Source organism: Salvia splendens, chromosome 7 (assembly GCF_004379255.2).
Source record: "Salvia splendens isolate huo1 chromosome 7, SspV2, whole genome shotgun sequence".
Lineage (NCBI taxonomy): Eukaryota > Viridiplantae > Streptophyta > Magnoliopsida > Lamiales > Lamiaceae > Salvia > Salvia splendens.
Genome location: NC_056038.1, coordinates 36,866,893 through 36,873,397, shown reverse-complemented (window position 1 = coordinate 36,873,397; position 6,505 = coordinate 36,866,893). Strand labels below are relative to the sequence as shown.

The 6,505-nt window shown below is 41.3% G+C and overlaps 1 pseudogene; it reads left to right on the top strand.

Annotated features, from left to right (window-relative positions):
* The first annotated feature begins 338 nt into the window (after positions 1-338).
* LOC121810876 lies at positions 339-3,460 on the top strand (annotated as a pseudogene).
* The last annotated feature ends 3,045 nt before the right edge of the window (positions 3,461-6,505 follow it).

The following is a 6,505-nucleotide window of genomic DNA, read 5'->3' as shown; positions in this document are numbered from 1 at the left end:
GTCAAATTTTATTTCCGTAAACGTAAATTGTTTTATTTGTGAATTTATGATTTTTTTTATTGCGGGATGTCCTAGTGGGAAGGGCGATGGGAAGGGCGGATATGCATGGGATGTCCTAGTGATGTGGCAGTGGGGTGGGATGTCCTAGTGACGTGGCAGGAGGTGTTTTTGGGATGTCCTAGTGGATGTCCGAGTGGGATGTCCGCCCACTGGAGATGCTCTTAGCTCTACATTCTTCCAGAAATCTAGCTCGCAGTTGAAATCTTTTGATCACAAATAATTCACACAAAATTCAAAGCATTTCTTCTTCAAATCTAGCTCGCAGGCACTTCTCTCACTCTATATGCATATTCTATATCTAACTGTAGACTGTAGTTGCTTGCATGCGTCTGCATTCATGCTATGAGAATTAGAGTATCGCTAATTCCGATTGATTATATAGTTATATTCATGCATATATATGTTTGAATTTGATGATGAAATACGAAATGATTCGTTTATGTTTGAGCAGAGAAAAGCAGAGGAATGGGGAGTTCGGGCTTTTCATGAAAGTTGAAGGATCACTCGAAATTGGCGAAGGGGAAAATCGTGGCGGTGGTGGTTTTGGATGGCTGGGGAGAGGCTAATCCTAATACAATTGCATCCATGTCGCCCACACCCCAACCATGGATTCTCTCAAAAAAGTACGCATTCTTTTGTTAATTTGTGCAATTATTGTGCCAGGAAGATGAATTATGTTTTTTGGGGTGGTGAAGGGGGCGCCGGAGAGGTGGAGGTTGGTGAAGGCGCACGGGACGGCGGTGGGACTGCCCTCAGATGATGATATGGGGAACAGTGAGGTTGGACACAATGCTCTTGGTGCTGGCCGTATCTATGCACAAGGGTCAGATATATGGTTACTTCTCATTATTTTCTGTTTTTAGTGTTAAGCTAGATTTGAAGGGAATTAAGTTCATTAGCTTTAGTTATTGATGTTGGTGAGTTCTAGTAGGTTTTAGTTATTACTTCTTCAGCATTGAGCTTATTTATTGAAAGACTGATGAGCTTATATACTCCTTGGATTTAGATTTTTCTTGTTTTAAGCATTCAGCTGATTTGTAGGAAAACTGAGCTTGGTAGATGAAGTTTTGCAGGTTCTTGATTGAGACGATGCAAAATACTAGATGATATACGGTGCTACTATCCATAGTTAATGATAGAAATGCGATTTTATTTCTTTTGGGGAGTCTGTGATACGATCACTAAAGGAAACAGGTAGAATTTTAAGGAAATGTGCACTAACGTCTTGTCCTATCACGGCCAATGTAGGGCGAAGCTTGTGGATATTGCTCTGGAAACTGGTAAAATCTACGAATGGGAAGGTTTCAAGTATATTAAAGAATCTTCAAATATGGGACACTTCACCTGATTGGATTATTAAGTGATGGAGATGTTCACTCTAGGTTCGACCAGTTGCAGGTATCTCTGTTTCACATATTTCAGCAACCTGCGTTGTTTTTTCCAAAGAAGTGGATGGCCTTTCTCTATCTGTGGTTCCATGATGTTGTAATGATAATGGAAGTAATTGTGGATGTATTACTCTTGTGATGTAGTTGCTGCTTAAGGGAGTTAGTGAGCACGGTGCTAAAAGAATCCGAGTTCACATTCTCACCGATGGACGTGACGTGTTGGATGGATCCAGCGTCGGCTTTGTGGAAAGTCTTGAAAATGATCTAGCAAAGCTCTGTGAGAAAGGCATTGGTGCCAAGATTGCATCTGGTGGAGGGCGTATGTATGTTACAATGGATCGTTATGAGGTAGACCCTTCTCGAATTTCCTTGTAAATGCGTATTCCTTTAATAAGTTCTTTCACCACACCATCTTCCTTTAATTTGCAGAATGACTGGGACGTCGTGAAACGAGGTTGGGATGCTCAGGTGCTTGGAGAAGCACCCCACAAGTTCAAGAGTGCTCTTGAAGCCGTGAAGAAGCTAAGAGAGTCTCCTGGCGCAAATGATCAATTCTTACCTCCATTTGTTATTGTCGATGACAACGGGAAGGCGGTTGGGCCAATTGTTGACGGTGATGCGGTTGTAACTTTCAACTTTAGGGCCGATCGTATGGTCATGCTGGCCAAGGCACTTGACTATGACAAATTCGATAAATTTGACAGTGTTAGATATCCTAAAATACGGTATGCTGGGATGCTTCAGTATGACGGTGAACTGAAACTTCCTAGTCATTATCTTGTTTCTCCTCCAGAGATTGAAAGAACCTCCGGAGAATATTTGGTGCACAACGGTATCCGTACTTTCGCATGCAGGCAAGTTGTTAGAGCTATTGTTTATTCTTCATTATGAGCTAGTGATGTGATATCAATATGCCCTGGTTTTGCTAACAGTGAAACGGTTAAATTTGGTCACGTCACATTTTTCTGGAATGGGAACCGGTCCGAATGCTTCTACCCGGATATGGAAGAATATGTTGAAATCCCAAGTGATATTGGCATTAGCTTCAATGCCAAGCCAAAGATGAAGGCCTTGGAGATTGCTGAGAAAGCGAGGGATGCCATCCTTAGTCGCAAATTTGGCCAGGTGATTCATCGAGCCTCGTTCTGTGGTTAATAGCTGATGAATAATGTTCAACATAGGAAGCTTAGTTTGATTTTAATGAGACATGCTTGCTGTTAAGGTACGTGTCAAACCTCCCTAACGGCGACATGGTTGGACACACGGGCGATGTTCAAGCAACAATCGTAGCTTGCCAGGCCGCTGATGAAGCTGTGAAGGTGAGTTTTCTCTGTAGCTTGGATTATTTTGTGAGTATGACAAATATTTGTTAATTGCTGCAATATGGTATAGAGTGTAATTTTGTGAGTATGACGAATATTTTCCTGATTCGTTTAAGGCTCTCGTAGATCGAACTGCTAACTTTTTTTGCAGATGATACTCGATGCGATCGAGCAAGTTGGTGGTATCTACGTTGCGACCGCTGATCATGGTAATGCCGAGGATATGGTGAAGCGAAACAAGAAAGGCGAACCCCTTCTCGACAAGGATGGCAACGTTCAAATCCTCACCTCTCACACTCTACAACCCGTAAGTAAGCAGTCCCGTTACTTTTACATTTACCAACAAAGCTGCGTTTCATTCGTCACATGTGATGATCTTTCATGAGGTATGACCACCTTGTGTAGGTTCCTATTGCTATCGGGGGGCCAGGGTTGGCTCCGGGTGTTAGATTCCGCCAAGACCTTACCGGTGCCGGGCTAGCCAACGTGGCAGCGACACTGATGAACCTGCACGGTTTTGAGGCGCCGAGCGATTATGAGCCAACCCTCATCGAGGTTGCCGACGAGTAGTAGAGCCGTGCTTCACCAATTTTCATCGGTGCATCATTTTTTGGATGAAGCCTTTAGCTATTATGTATACTAACTGTTACTATGATTTTTACAATAAAGTGAGGCTCTTATCTTTTGCAACTTCTCTTTTTTTTTTAGTATTCACCGTCTATAATCCTTTATACATATATATTTTTTGTAAAATTGCAATGATTTATCTTCTTTCTTGGCTAAAATGTTGAATGGGCTGCTATGAATGCAAAAAATTTATAAGTAATTTTCATTAATGAGTAAAATCTTGAGATGTTAGAATATTATCATCATAAGTCATAAAGCTTCGAAATAGCGTAAGGTCTCGAAATATTTTATTATAAAATTTAAATAAAAGATAACGTGACCTCCAAGAGGCATATACGTAAAAAAAATCTATATAAATTTAATGTACAATAAACAAATACTACTAATATGTTTTATCAGATTTAATATTTACAAAATTCTACAAGTAAAATGGGCCTAAAAATACCATAAGCCTATCAACCTTTCGAGCCCACGTTTATATTTTAGTTTAGTTTTTATGAGAATTTATTAAATGAAATAAAAACGTTGAAGTTTTGAACATTTGCAGAATAAACAGAATGAGTAGAATGAGGTGACGAATGACGTATCCAGAGTTTTTAATTTATGGATACGAATTGTACGACAAATAATTATGATATAAATAAAATAATAGTATTGATTATAAAAATAATTTAAACAGTAAGAACTTTTTCAAATGAAGTAAGAATTTTACTAAAAATAATATTACATCAAATGTTAGAAATAAGAAGTTCATACTAAAAATAAAAGCAATAAAAAAACTAAGAATTGTTTTATTTGAAGTACGAGATACAATACCTAAAATGATAAAAAAAATAATAGAGTATAATATAATAAATAAAACAATTAAAATAAATAACAAACATAATAGGGAAAATCAAAATAATTAAAGCATAGTAAAAAATCCTTATTTTTGGAAACAAAATAGGAGTGCAAATTTTTACTTAACTATAAAAACTAGTTACTATACTAGTATATTACAAAATCGAAAATGTTTGTAGGAGTGTAAATAATTAACTAACTAAAAAAACTAGTACTACATACTGTAACAAAAATGAAAATGTTAGTAAAAAAAGGAAAAAATATTCAAACATAAACATAATTAAAAACAATGTAAAGGAGAATGCATAACAAAAATGAACATGTGAGTATAGAAATAAAAAATATTCAAACATAATTAAAAATAAAGGTTTGCGCTCCAGATGAAGGTCGAACTCAGAGCAGTGGAAAGGTATAACCAGCAAATTAGGTCATCCGTAACAGTACCAGCAAATTAGGTCATCCGCAACACTGTTTCTTATCTGTCTATTAATCGTCTCATCTCTTAACTATTCATGGGTCCCACTGTACTTTTCACTCCATCTCTTAACTAAGAGACATAACCTGCAACACTCCGTCTCTTAACCATCTCATCCCTTAACTATTCATTCAATTTCATTTTTTATTTTTATTTCCAACAAATTCAATTAATAAAAACACACTTCATTAAATAAAATAAAAATTACAACTTAAAATCTAAAAAAAATACATAATTAAATTCTTGGCAAAATAAAAAAAAAGACATAATTTAAAATACAATCATTCCCTGGAGGCGGTGGAGGCGGAATACCAAGTTGTCCCGCTAGATACACAATGCCGGCATGATGGGCTTAAAATTGGGCAGACGTCATGCGGGAAGTGTCCGCCATCGTGGCGGTGAAGTACATGGACATTAAGGAGGAGGGCGGCCCTTGGGGCCCGCCTGGTTTGATTCGCCTCGGCCCCTCCTCCCTCTAGCTGCCTTCGCCGCCTTGGTCCCTTGCGGCCGACGACGCCCACGGGAGGACCCCCAGCATCGTCCGCCGTGCCCTCAACCTCCTGCGAGGCAACCTCTTGTGCGGCGCTGCCTGAACCACCCCCACTAGACGAGTGTTGGTCACCCGCTGTGTGCTTCGTGCTCTTCGAGGTCGAGCCCGTGCTGAACTGGACACCGCTGGCCCACCTTGTCTCGTCTTTGACGACCTACCAAACATCGACATGTTTGAATTCTTTGCCGGTGTCGTCGAAATAGACTCGCAAAGCCGATCTCAGAATGTCGGCTCCCGTGGCTCCGCTTTGGTAATGAGCCGCTTCAGTCTTGTAGATGCCGTAGAATGTTTTGACCTCTCTGTCGACTCGGTCAAAGTGAGCGCGGAGCATCTTCAATGTGTGGCGGCAGGACCCCTTTCGGCTTAATCTCGTTGTAGGCCTCGGTGACCTTTTCCCATAAGCACTTCCGGGTTTGTTGATTCCCAACGATGGGATCATACGAGACGCTGATCCAGGCGTTATACACAGCCATCGTGTCCTTGCGGTTGTACGGATGCCGGCCTACATCCTCCTCCTCCTTCTCGGCCGCCTCCGCCTCTTCCTCCACGGCGTCGAATGCCCTTGAGTTTCCACCGCCTCGTCCTCCTTCCGGGGTGGGTTCATCAAGATAATCCTCCCTAATTTGAGATAATCCCTGCGAATACCTCGGGGCGGAGGGACGAGCGTATGCATCCACATCAAAATGAGGTGGTTGGTACCCCGCTTGCGTCGACGAGCCTTGGGTGCCCGGCGTCGACGAACCGGAACCCGAACCACCCAATACATTGTACATGCCCCCCACTCGCCAAGCGCGTTGATGTCAAACCCTCCGGAACCGCCCTCGTTTCTGTCGCCGGACATTTTGTGATGAAAATTGGAGAGGTTAGATGAAAATTGGAGAGGAAATGGAGAGATTTGGTAAGAATAGAGGTGTGTTTATGTGTGTAATGAAGATGAAATAAGAGTATTTATAGAGTAAAAAAATAAAAATAAAAAAAGAAGAAAAAACGGTCGAAAACGGTAATATTACCGTTTGATTTTAATTTTTTTATTAAATTCAAATTTTAAAAAATGATTTATTGCGTCAGCGTGACGAAGCCCACTCGCGGGCCGGCGATTGGGCGTCACGCTTGGCGCCACGTCGCGCGGGCACGTGGCAAGACGGCTCGCCATCCTTCTCGGTGGGACGACCGTCTCGGCGGGATGGTGACGAGACAGAACGCTGCAACGCGTCCCGCGTCCGTCTCGTCTCGGAGGGACGAA